The sequence below is a fragment of the Capra hircus genome, chromosome 7 (genome assembly GCF_001704415.2).
Source record: "Capra hircus breed San Clemente chromosome 7, ASM170441v1, whole genome shotgun sequence".
Taxonomy (NCBI): Eukaryota; Metazoa; Chordata; class Mammalia; order Artiodactyla; family Bovidae; genus Capra; species Capra hircus.
Genome location: NC_030814.1, coordinates 53938805 through 53952440, shown reverse-complemented (window position 1 = coordinate 53952440; position 13636 = coordinate 53938805).

Sequence of the window (13636 nt, the reverse complement as noted above, 5' to 3'; positions counted from 1 at the left end):
CACAACTGAATGATTAACACTTTCACATACCAGAGGCCTTCTCTTGACCCCCAAACCACACCATGGACTAGCAATTCAAACCATAGCTTAAACACTTACTATATCTCTCTTTGCCTCAGCTCACTCATCTGGAAAACATGGAGATTATAATAGCATCTCATTTCTAGGCTTGTTGTGAGAATTAAAGGAATACATGTGAACTATTTAGAGAAGTATCTGGCACCAAGTAAGCATTTAGTAAGTGTTTGTAATTATCACTGTGTATTTGGGGGAAATTTAATCAGTTAGCAACCCAGTTTTCAATTGGTTTCCTCTGTCATTTGGGTGGAAGAGAATGTGAAGACTCTAGCTTCGTCTGCTCAACATTTGTATTTCTCCTTACAATCTCAGCTTCAAAGATTGCAGGATACTGATCATTATCTACACTGTGGTAATTTTACCAAAGAAAATACCACTTTGAAAAGCCTTTCTGAATATCCAGAGATCCTTATCCAAGTGACAATCACCATGTGTAAGTCTGTGGACCTGTTTGAAACTGTCATAATGGTCAGGATTTATATCAATGAAACAATCAATTCTTAACTACAGAGAAGAAAGACATTTGATAAAGTCTAACTTAAACTACCTGCTCAGGCTCACAATGCTGGATCATACCTTCTTTCTGTCCTCTCTAGCTCCATCTATTGCATCTCTTGACCCTACCTGAAAGTTATCCCATCTTGATCTTTTCTGACACACACTTATCCATCTGATACACGCTGTTATTCATTCCCTACTGGTTGCCCAGGAAGCGTCCATCTGTAGCTATTTCAAAATGCATCTGTATAAATTCTGACTCTCATTCTCCAAGATTACCAGGTAACTTTTTTTTTTTCCCATAGCAACTGAGAAAAGAGGAAGGCATCAGATGAAGGCTCGCTTCTTCCCCCTTCTCTTCCTCAGATTCTCTCTAAATAAATATTCCAATCCTCCCTTGAATACCATTCTATTATTACTAGTCTCGGTATTTCCAGTTCTGTTTACCTTGTAAGCCTTCCTATCTTAACCCCACCAGTCTCAAAGTTTTAACCTCTTCCTCCCAATTTCACTCATCTGTGATGGGCAACAACCCAGATGTATCAGTCAAAATAAGCTGGTCTTGTTTTGTTTTTGTTGTTTTCTTTGATTACTTTTTTATGAAGCAGTTACATTACTGAGGCAGTTACAAACTAACTCTGAAATCTTGGTGATGTGCAGAAGCAAAGGTTTATTTCTCATTCACTGCATGTACAAAAAGTGCTGGCAGAGGCTCTGCACCCCACGGTCACTCAGGGACATGGGCTCACAGAAAGTCTAACACCTTGCTATTGTTGTTTAGTTTCTAAGTTGTTTGGGACTCTTTTGCAACCCCACGGACTGTAGCCCACCAGGCTCCTCTATCAATTTCCCAGGAAAGCATACTGGAGTGAGTTGCCATTTCCTTCTCCAGGGAATTTTCCCGACCTAGGGATTGAACCTGCGTCTCTTGCATTGCAGTCAGATTCTTTACTGCTGAGTCAACAAGGAAGCTGCCTCTAATATCTTACAATGTCACCATCTCACACAGAATTTCAGGAGTGTCTGAAATTTTCTGAAGTTTTCTGGCAGAGCCAGAGAAGAGTGAGAGGGGCTCATGGCATGTATTCTGTGCGTAGCACACCCCCTGCCCGTGCAAGTATTCCCTACTTAGAAGGGCCTATATTTGGTTCCATTCTCAGCTGTACCCATCTTGAAATTTTAATTTTTGAGTAAAAGTCCTCATGTTTTAACTTTTCACTGGGACTCACAGATTGTATAGTCAATCAGAGGGTTCCAAGGAATTCTTAATGGTCATGTTTTCCACCTATCCCTCTCTGGCCAGTACTCAGGACAGGGCCTTGATTTTTGTAAAGGTAGCGGGAACTGTAGCTTTTAATACTTTATGTATTGGTGAACACAAAGTATTTTCCTTGTCTCATGAACTTTCCTAAGCAACAGCACAAATTCCACTATGGTTAGAGTTCAGTTCAGTTCAGTTCAGTCGCTCAGTCGTGTCCGACTCTTTGCGACCCCATGAATCGCAGCATGCCAGGCCTCCCTGTCCATCACCGGTTAGAGTTAAATGGACAAATAAAGAAACACTGCTGCCCAGAATGTTGATTGCTTCCCATAAACCCTGGTGAATGATTACATGGAAGAACACAGAAACTTCTGCCTGCTCTTCAGAAGCTTATATTCTAAAATAGTGTTTCTCACACTTTAATGTGCATGCAAATCTCCTGAGTAAAATGGAGATTCAGAATTGATAGCTCGGAGAAGGAACAGCTATTCTGCATTTTTAACAAATTCTCAAGCAATCCTGGTGCTACTAGCCTATAGAACCCTACCTTAGGTAGCAAGGTTCTAGGTAATGCTATGAAACAAAAATATGTAAAGCAGCAAGTTAACACAATATATATTTAAAGTCATTTATGCTAAATACTCATCTGGTGTAAAATAAGGTTAAAAGTTTTTGTAATTATAAATAAAATTCGATAAAATTAAGTTGTTGTGTTTTTTTTTTTTTTCCTGCTGGACATCTATGTTCCAGTAAGTTTCTTTGCTATTGCATTACCAGTATGCTTACATTCTTCATGTTGCTTTTGTTCAGTTGTTGTGTCTAACTCTTTGCCACCCCATGGACTGCAGCACACCAGGCTTCCCTGTCCTTCAGTATCTCCTGGAGTTTGCTCAAACTCATGTCCATTGAGTCGGTGACGCCATCAAATCATCTCATCTTCTGTCATCCCCTTCTCTTCCTGCCCTCAATCTTAATGTGAGAGAGGAGGAAAGAAAGCTCCTCTCATTTGCAGGTTTATTCTTGGTCTGCTTCCATAATAGATATTGCCAGAGAATAGTGATTAATGCTTTATTTGTGAAAACCTGCTCACCTGAGAATGCACAGTTTGGCAAAATCTTCTGCTGCATCTGTTCTCAGACAATAGCCCCTTTGTTCTGCTCAGCCAAACTACAGTGGCTACTGTGGGTTCTCATGAGGCAGCACTGGCAGGAAAGAGGTTGGAAGGTGGGCTCATTTGGAACAGCAACAGAGAGGATGGATTTTCACTTCCATGGTATATTGTATCACTTGACTCTATAGCTAAGCAACAGCCTGGGTATGCAGGGAATATTCATTTTGTTTCTCTCCCACTTTTCACTTCCCCAAAATTCACAGCATAATATTAATTCACAAGTTTCAAGGTTTAAAAACTGAGAAAGGTCACAAGGTTTGTTGAAGGATTAGGTTAGAGTTTAATAGAATAAAGAAACAGAGTCAAATACATTCTCTGAAAAAAATCAGTGAAAAGCCTGGCTTAAAACTCAATGTTAAAAAAACAAAGATGTCTGACAGCTTATCCCATCACTTCATAGCAAGTTCAGTTCAGTCTCTCAGTCATGTCCAACTCTTTGTGATCCCATGGACTACAGTGCTGCAGTCTTCCCTGTCCATTGCCAACTCCTGGAGTTTACTCAGACTCATGTCCATCGAGTCCATCCAACCATCTCATCCTCTGTCTTTCCCTTCTGCTCCTGCCTTCAGTCTTTCCCAGAATCAGGGCCTTTTCACATAAGTCTGTTCTTCGCATCAGGTGGCCAAAGTATTGAAGTTTCAGTGTCAGCATCAGTCCTTCCAATGAATATTCAGGACTGATTTCCTTTAGGATGGACTAGTTTGATATCCTTGCAGTCCAAGGGACTCTCAAGTGTCTTCTCCAACACCACAGTTCAAAAGCATCAATTCTTTGGTGCTCAGTTTTCTTTATAGTCCAACTCTTACATCCATACATGACTACTGGAAAAATTGTAGCTTTGACTAGATGGACCTTTGTTGGCAAAGTAACATCTCTGCTCTTTAATATGTTATCGAGGTTGGCCATAACTTTTCTTCCAAGGAGCAAGCGATGGGGAAAATTGGAAATAGTGACAGATTTTATTTTCTTGGGCTCCAAAATCACTGCAAATGGTGACTGCAGCCATGAAATTAAAAGATGCTTGCTTGCTCCTTGGAAGGAAAGCTATGAAAAACCTAGTCACCATATTAAAAAGCAGAGACATCACTTTGCAAACAAAAGTCTGTATAGTCAAAGCTATAGTTTTTCTGGTAGTCATGTACAGATGCAAGAGTTGGACCCTAAAGAAAGCTGAGAGCCAAAGAATTGATGCTTTTGAATTATGGTGCTGGAGAAGACTCTTGAGAGTCCCTTGGACAGCAAGTATATCAAAACCAGTCAATCCTACAGAAAACCAACCCTGAATATTCATTGGAAGGACTGTTGATGAAGCTGAAGCTCCAATACTTTGGCCACCTGATGCGAGGAGCTGACTCATTGGAAAAGACCCTGATGCTGGGAAAGATTGAGGGCAAGAGGAGAAGGGAGCAACAGAGGATGAGATGGTTAGATGGCATCAAGGATTCAATGGACATGAATTGGAGCAAACTCTGGGAGATAGTGAAGGACAGGGAAGCCTGGCATGCTACAGTCCCATGGGTTTACAAAGAGTCAGACGCAACTTAACAACTGAACAGCAACAACAAATTATCTGAACTAGCCCCCATTTTTTAGTTGGTAGGGGAATCAGTGACCATCAAGGGCCCATAGTACGCTAGACTCTTTTCCTAATGGCCATTTCAAAGTGTCTATTTTCCAATTGCAGCTTGAATATCCTGGCCATAAGTGATTAGAGTACACAGGGTAGCTCTGCAACAGTTGTTCGAAGCATTTTCAATTATATCATTTTATATTTAGGGGATATTTGAAAGAGGCAGGGACCATGAGAACTTTGTTATGGGAGCAAAAAGAGATGCCAGAATAGTGACTCAGCTGAGAACTCAGCTCTACTCAGCAACAGAGTTGGGACTGATTCCCTTTGTCTTTTATAAAATTGAAGAACACGTCCCTGTCTGCCTAGCCTTGCATTCTAGGAGCTTCACTCCATCTTTCACTTTTTGTATTTCATGTAAGTAACACTGTAAAATTTGCTTGGTTTAGTTTACTAAACCTAAAGGAGCCAATGTTTTTCTTTTTTTCCAGTTTTATTTATTTATTTATTTTACTTTACAATATTCTTTGGTTTTGCCATACATTGACATGAATCCGCCATGGGTGTACGTGTGTTCCCCATCCTGAACCCCCCTCCCACCTCCCTCCCCATCCCATCCCTCAGGGTCATCCCAGTGCACCAGCCCCGAGCACCCTGTATCATGCATCGAACCTGGACTGGTGACTCGTTTCACATGTGATAATTTACATGTTTCAATGCCATTCTCCCAAATCATCCCACCCTTGCCCTCTCCCACAGAGTCCAAAAGACTGTTCTATACATCTGTGTCTCTTCTGCTGTCTCGCATACAGGGTTATTGTTGCCATCTTTCTAAAATCCATATATATGTATTAGTATACTGTATTGGCGCAGAAGGCAATGACATCCCACTCCAGTACTCTTGCCTGGAAAATTCCATGGATGGAGGAGCCTGGTAGGCTGAAGTCTATGGGGTTGCTAAGAGTCGGACATGACGGAGCGACTTCACTTTCACTTTTCACTTTCACTTTTCACTTTCACTTTTCACTTTCATGTATTAGAGGAGGAAATGGCAACCTGCTCCAGTGTTCTTGCCTGGAGAGTCCCAGGGACAGGGGAGCCTGGTGGGCTGCCGTCTATGGGGTCACACAGAGTTGGACACGACTGAAGTGACTTAGCAGCAGCAGCATACTGTATTGGATTTTTCTTTCTGGCTTACTTCACTCTGTATAATAGGCTCCAGTTTCATCCACCTCATTAGAACTAATTCAAATGTATTCTTTTTGATGGCTGAGTATACTGATAATACTCCATTGTGTATATGTACCACAGCTTTCTCATCCATTCATCTGCCGATGGACATTCAGGTTGCTTCCATGTCCTGGCTATTATAAACAGTGCTGTGATGAACATTGGGGTACACGTGTCTCTTTCAATTCTGGTTTCCTCGGTGTATGGCAGTGGGATTGCTAGGTCATAAGGCAGTTCTATTTCCAGTTTTTTAAGGAATCTCCACACTGTTCTCCATAGTGGATGTACTAGTTTGCATTCCCACCAACAGTGTAAGAGGGTTCCCTTTTCTCCGCACCCTCTCCAGCATTTATTGCTTGTAGACTTTTGGATAGCAGCCATTCTGACTGGTGTGAAATGGTACCTCATTGTGGTTTTGATTTGCATTTCTCTGATAATGAATGATATTGAACATCTTTTCATATGTTTGTCAGCCATCTGTATGTCTTCTTTGGAAAAATGTCTGTTTAGTTCTTTGGCCCACTTTTTGATTGGGTCGTTTGTTTTTCTGGAATTGAGCTGCTTGTATATTTTTGAGATCATTTCTTTGTCCACTGCTTCATTTCCTATTTTCTCCCATTCTGAAGGCTGTCTTTTCACCTTGCTTATAGTTTCCTTTATTGTGAAGAAGCTTTTAATTTTAATTAGGCCCCGTTTGTTTATTTTTGCTTTTATTTCCAATATTCTGGGAGGTGGGTCAAAGAGGATCCTGCTGTGGTTTATGTTAGAGAGTGTTTTGCCTATGTTTTCTTCTAGGAGTTTTATGCTACAAAGCCACAGTCATCAAGACAGTATGGTACTGGCACAAAGACAGAAATATAGATCAATGGAACAAAATAGAAAGCCCAGAGATAAATCCACCCACCTACAGACACCTTATCTTTGACAAAGGAGGCAAGAATATACAATGGAGAAAAGACAATCTCTTTAACAAGTGGTGCTGGGAAAACTGGTCAACCACTTGTAAAAGAATGAAACTAGAACACTTTCTAATACCATACACAAAAATAAACTCAAAATGGATTAAAGATCTAAATGTAAGACCAGAAACTATAAGCCAATGTTTTTTAAAAAGCTTTATTGAAATAAAATTTCAGTAAATTCACCCTACAATTCACCCATTTTAAAGTGTACAATTCAATGTTTTTTAGTACATTTGCAGCTGTACAACCACCATCACGATTGAATTTAGAACATTTCAGCACTCCAGAAAGGAATCTCCGCTACCCATTAGCATCCATTCCTCATTCCTCTCTAAACCACTTTCCTACACACCCTCACCTCTAGGACACAAACCACGCATCCGCTTTTCATTGCTAATGGATTTACCTATTCTCCACTAATAGCTTTTATTTTTCTAATTTGCAAGAAGAAAAAAACAGAAAGAAGAAAATATGTTTTTCATCTACTAAAGATAACTTAGAGTTATGTATTAGCTTTTGGAATACAGTGTTATAAATTACAAAATTAGTAAGTGTGGAAATTTTTGAAGATAGTAACTGAAAGAGTTAAAGGAGTTTTGAAGGGACATTTTAAAATATTTCTAACTTATTATTAAAATCTTCAAAAATACAGAAGAGTATAAAAAATAATACATTATACTTTCATTTACCACATAAGAGTCAACAGTGATTAAGCTTTTTCCATATAGCTTTTTCTTCTATCATTCTTGTCACTCAAAATTCAGGACAAGTTTCCTACGTAATATTATTATAGCACCTAAAAAATTAACATTGCGAATTTGTTCTTTATTTGTATTGAGAGTCTAACATTTAACAAGGGAAATTTATGTAATTTATGCATATTGCTGTTTTTAATCACATTTTACTATGTGTATATTGTTTGGCTTTGAATTTTGTACTTTGCTATTGTTTTTATTGTAATTTTTATTTTATGGCTTGTAATTTGTTTTCTCTGATCTCAAAAGATAAATTTAGAAAGTTATAACTAGGCTCTAAATCTTCCCGTCTGTTAATAAACTCTACAATCATTCTTAAATCTCTTTATGCACATGCATGTTTCTAATAAGAAAGAATACCTCCAACTCTTATTTATATAAAGTGAAAAACTATGAATATTTTAATTTCATTTTCTTCAACTTTTTTCTCTCCATGACTAATTCACCTGAAAGTCCTGAAATTTGTTTACTCTTTTTTTTTTTTTTTTTTTTTTTTTTTCTGCAGCTATAGTACCAATTAGACTTTCTTTCTGGAAATGGCACATACTCACATATGTATCAAGTGGCAGTTTCAAATATAGTTGACAAGATGCAAGTTCTGGAAATAACCTACAAATCCATGAACAATGTTAAATAGAAGATGGTACAATTGATATAGACTGCTAGGCTGAATCTACACGAGGCATGGAGGACACTGAAAATGGTAATGATGGGTATGTTCATTAGCTTGACTGTGGTGATCATTTAATAATGTAACATATGCCAAAACATCAAGTTGTAAATCTTATACATATACAACTTTTAAATGTCAATTATACGTTAATAAAACTGTTAAAACATAATACTCAAAACTCATAATTTCCTAATTTTATCACATAATAGTAATAGTAGTAATATTGTCTGTGCTCTTGAGATTACTTACCTCTCCTATTTATATATGGTTGAACAACCACATAATGGTGTGCTACTGGCTCTCTCTTCCCAACTCCACTTTTGTTGTTTGAAATTAGCTGTGGTAAAAGTATTTGCACCACAGGAACCAGCAAACATCTACAAATCTGGGCCTGGATACTGTTTTTTGTTTTGTTTTTCACTATACAGACTAACCAAGGGGAGAAAATGTCAGTAATGTAAATTAAAGTTTTTTTCTATAAATATGACATTATGAATAACACAAAAAGAAAATATCCTTCCAGTATCCAAAATTATTATATGAACCCAAAGAAATTCCTCAGTCTGTTAACAAACTAGTGATATTCTGACACATGTCTTTCTTATTTTCTTTGCTCTTACTCAATAACATAAAGAAAAATATCATCTGACATGCATGTAGGAGCTACACTTGAAGACCCAATTGTTAAACATTTATCAGCACACCACTGTATTAATTTCCCGAACATACATCATGTCACTAAAATTGCTACCTCTTCCCTTCACTTTCAGTGTGCAAGACATAGAATCCTGATGCAGAACTAATTTAAAATGTTTATTAGACAGGCTAGAAGTAAGGGCGCAGATAAAAATACACAAACAAATCCTATAACCGTATCACTGCCCACAGTTTTCACAGTGCATTCTGTATTTACTAGTGCTTCATTAGATCTGGATCTGAGAATTAGGCTTACTCATGGAGCAACGTGCATTTCTACCAGGGAAACAGCTTTAAAAAAGAATTCACATTTCCCAGCTTGTTTGGAGGAACCCCACTTATGTCAGTTCCTAAAGCCATTTCATGTAAAAGGAAAGCTTCCGTCAAAATCACCAGCAAAGTTTGCTCCCTCACTGAAAGTGTATATGCATGGAAATGATATCTCATTTCATCCTTTCCCTCTCATTTACTACAATGCCATTTAACTTTGAAGAATATAGTCTTGCTCTCACTAATCATCACATTTCCAAAAGATCATTTTATCTAAGAAGAAATCACATTCCTTCAGGCTATTTCTTGCCCTTTTGGAATCCGCTCTACAGCTGAGAGTGGTAGAAGGAAATGGTTTCTGTTTGGAAAACCAGTGGTTTAAAAGTAAAATTCATCAGTAAATAACTGGGGAGCCAGTGTGGACTCAGGGCAATTCCTTGCATTTGTCCAGTTTAAAACATGCCCTCATATACATCTCTGATGGCTTGACTGGTAAAGAACCTGCTCTTGCCAGTGCAGGAGACACAAGAGATGCAGGTTCAGTCCTGGGTCAGGAAGGTCCCCTGAAGAAGGAAATGGCAACCCACCCAGTATTCTTGTCTGGAAAATCCCACAGACAGAGGTCACAAAGGGGCGAACACAACCGAGCGCACACATGCACACACACTCATACATCATCCCACCGGGTCCTGACTTTCGTATGTGAAGGCATCAGTACATTTTAACATTTTTTTTTTTCCAGAGCACACTGAGCATAAAAGTTAGATAAGACACTACTGCAATGCAGAGTGGTGGGTTTTTAAATGGTCCTATGATGGGCTTCCCTGGCTGCTCAGCGGTAAAGAATCCGCCTGCAATGCGGGAGACATAGGTTTGATCCTTGGGTTGGGAAGATCCCTTGGACAAGGAGTCGGCAACCCACTCCAGTATTCTTGCCTGGGAAATCCTATGGACAGATGAGCCTGGTGGGCTACAGTCCACGGGGTCTCAGACTCGGACCCAACTGAGCGACTAAACAGCAGCAGCAGTAGCCTGATGGGAAAACACTAGCAGCTAGGAAGATGGACAGCCTGTGACACCCGCGAACAAACCTCACCTTCTAACTCATCTGGTGCTTTGTCCAGGCCTGTTTGTGCTTATATCCTTTTCCTACCCTTAGCCTGCCCCTCTCTGTAATGGAAGGCAAGGTACAGTTGAGCCCCGAAAGGATTGTTTACCAGGCTACCAAGGTATCTGACTTCTAATTGGATTTGAACAACAGAGGGGCTAGTGAGAGACTAGAGGGTGGAGACAAGATAAAAGCCAGGCTATTCTCTCTTCTATGATTGTTGAATATCCTCCCTAGCAGGCTAAATCTCTTCTGTTATATCAGGTCACTCCAGTGAAACCTTCAGAGGTTCACTTCTATCCGATGACCTGGTCCCTGGGCTCCAGTAATGCCATCTCCTCCCTGTGTCCCACCAGCCTAGGAACGGTGCTAATTTCCCTCTGGTGCTCACACCTCACTGTGACAGGTTTGATCCTCAGTAAATACTTCACCTGGGTATCCAATGCCTATTGTAAATTTCATCTCATATGAATACTAGAAGTAATTTTTGTGTTCCTATTTATATGCTGACTGACACACAGATTATCAAAACTCTAGATCATATATCTCATTGTAATAATCATAATAGCAACTAATATTTGCCAAAAGCCTATTAGATGTCAAATAGGCTGTTCGAAAAATCGGGGGCTCTCAACAACTCTTTTATTTATTTATTTGTTTTTGGCTGTACTCGGTCTTCATTCCTGCATGGCCTTTTCTAATTACAGGAAATGGGGGCTACTCTCTAGTTGCTGTGTGACGGTTTCTTATTGTGGTGGCTTCTCTTGTTGCAGAGCATGAGCTCTAGGGCACACAGGCTCAGCAGCTGTGGAACACAGACTTAGCTGTTCCAAGGTATATGGGATCTTCATGGATCAGGGATCGAAACCCTATCTTCTGTACTGGCAGATGGATTCTTTCCCACTGAGTTGCTGGAAGCCCTCAGCAACTCTTTCAGGTAGGGGTTTTTGTTATTCCATCTTACAGGTGAAGAAACAAAGGCCTGTGTATTCAGATAATCCCCAAAGTTTTACTAAATATTATTTAGAATTACAGTCAAGTCTTAACTGGGCTACTAGGAAGAAATGGAAGAATGACTTTTTAAAATTTAAGCTGAAGTATCATAGGAGTATCCACCTTTCCAAAAGGTCAGCATAGTGCTGCCACCCATATTAAGGAAGATACATCAAAGGTATGCAAATTTCAGGGACCAAACCACAGCTGTCCATTCCAGCTACCACCTTTCACACACAAAATTGCTGTTCTTTGCTAAAATTTTCAGGGTCCGTTTTATTTTTCTAGGAAGGCAGCAATCCCATGCAATCTGTTATATCTAAATCAAATGGGATATATAAAGAACAATACGATAATTGCCGATCTAGTCTTATAGCAAATTCTTGAAAAAGGAGGGTTTCTGAGAATAAGGTTAATGACACACTTTCATATACCACAAATTCCATTGCAGTGCCCAAGGATTCCTTGGTGTGGGACTAAAGGATTAGAATTTCCCTAATAATATCAACTGAAGCAAGTGGTATCCACCCATGCTCTTTCTGAATCTTTTCTCGAGTATTGCAGAATTGTCTCACTTGGGAAACCAGCTCCATTAATGATTAAAGGTGTTTGTTCATGAAATTACTTTGGTTTCTCAGAGCTGAGCTCCACTCTGGATGATACGCATGCCACCAGAGTCCAGGTGTCAGAATTTAAAGCATCTCAACTTTCACCAGAGCGGCACTTTATGTTCATTATCCTGAAAATGTGTGTGAAATATATACCACTGCCTTTTTGTCAATACAATTTTTATCACCGCCAAAAACCAATTTAATAAGCTCAGTTCATCAGCCCTATCCCTTTGACTGCTTCTTTTCCCAAAGGGAAATATAATCCATTTTTAACCATTCGGATATTTAAAGGATTCTTTTATGTGCAGTCTCAGTTCATTATGAATAAAATACATTTTATTCTTCTGTTCCATTTACTCTGGTTACATGCTGGATTGGATTTAAGATGCAATGTCTCATCGGATTTTGAGTCAGGAAATAGTTTTCCTGAGGGCTCCCTAAGCTACCTGTACTTGGCATTTCCTGCCTGCACTTGCCACCTGTCAAAACCCATCAAGTCACAACTGCTTCGTCTACACACAAGAGTGAAGCCAAGTGCTGAACAGTGAGTGACCTAGGAGATAGGTTAGCCTAAAGAAGATAATTCACACTTAGATAATTCATACAAGAGATACACCTTTCCCAATGCTTGTCACAATATTCCTCCACTTGATTTTGCCTGTTTTGCTAGTGAGTGCTGCTGAAAGAGCAATGTTAGGAGAAATTAGCCTTGCTTTTTAAAATTACTAAATAGACAACAAAAAGATATTATAGTTTAGAATAACTGTACCATAGTCTGAAAAGACAGAAAAATGAGAAGAACAAATGTGCTGACTTCTTTGTTTCCCATTATTTCCTCTCTAGTTGTGAGGGTAGACATAGGCTATAATCCAATCACGCATTTGACTTGGCTCAGAAGGTTAACTCAGGTAAAATGGCCAGTGTCATGGTTACTGACCTTAACTGCCATCTGTTGAGCACCACCTTCATGCCCTGTACTGTGCTAAACACTTTGACACACTATCTCAATTAATTCTCACGTTACTCCCCAAAGTCACTATTATTAGACCAATTTTTAGAGATGAAAAACTGAGGTTCAAAGAGGTTAGATAAAGTGATCAAGGTCTCACCACTGTTTAGTTTAAGAATTGAAATTAAAAGCAGATGCTCCTGGTTTCCAACCCAAGATTCCACACTATTATTACCTCCTTTTAATGAGTCAATATAGCAGAGCAGCTATGTTAGTATTTGCCACTGAGTGGGAAGAGACCTTTCAGTGATCAGAACATACAATAAAACCATTCAATCTCTCTTATTTATAAAGACTTTCTTTTTAAAGTTGCTAATGGGAAAGAGAAAAAAGTGAAGTCACTCAGTCATTTCCAACACTTTGTGACCCCATGGATGGTAGGCTACCAGGCTCCACAGTCCATGGGATTTTCCAGGCAAGGATACTGGAGTGGGCTGCCATTTCCTTCTCCAGGGGATCTTCCCAAACCAGGGATCAAATCCAGGTCTCCTGTATTGCAGACACACGCTTTGCCATCTAAGCCACCAGGGAAGCCCAATGGAAAAGAGAAGTCACCTATTAATGAGAATTCAGAGTTTGGCAACATGAACTCCATTGAGAGAGATGCTAATTTAGATAGCATTAATACTCTGAAATTTCTTCCTGGGTAGCTGATTGTGGCTACAGAAGCCACTCAAAACTGCCCATTCCACCTTCTGAAACTATGCTATTCAATACAATGCCCAGGTAATTTTTATTATCCAACATCAAT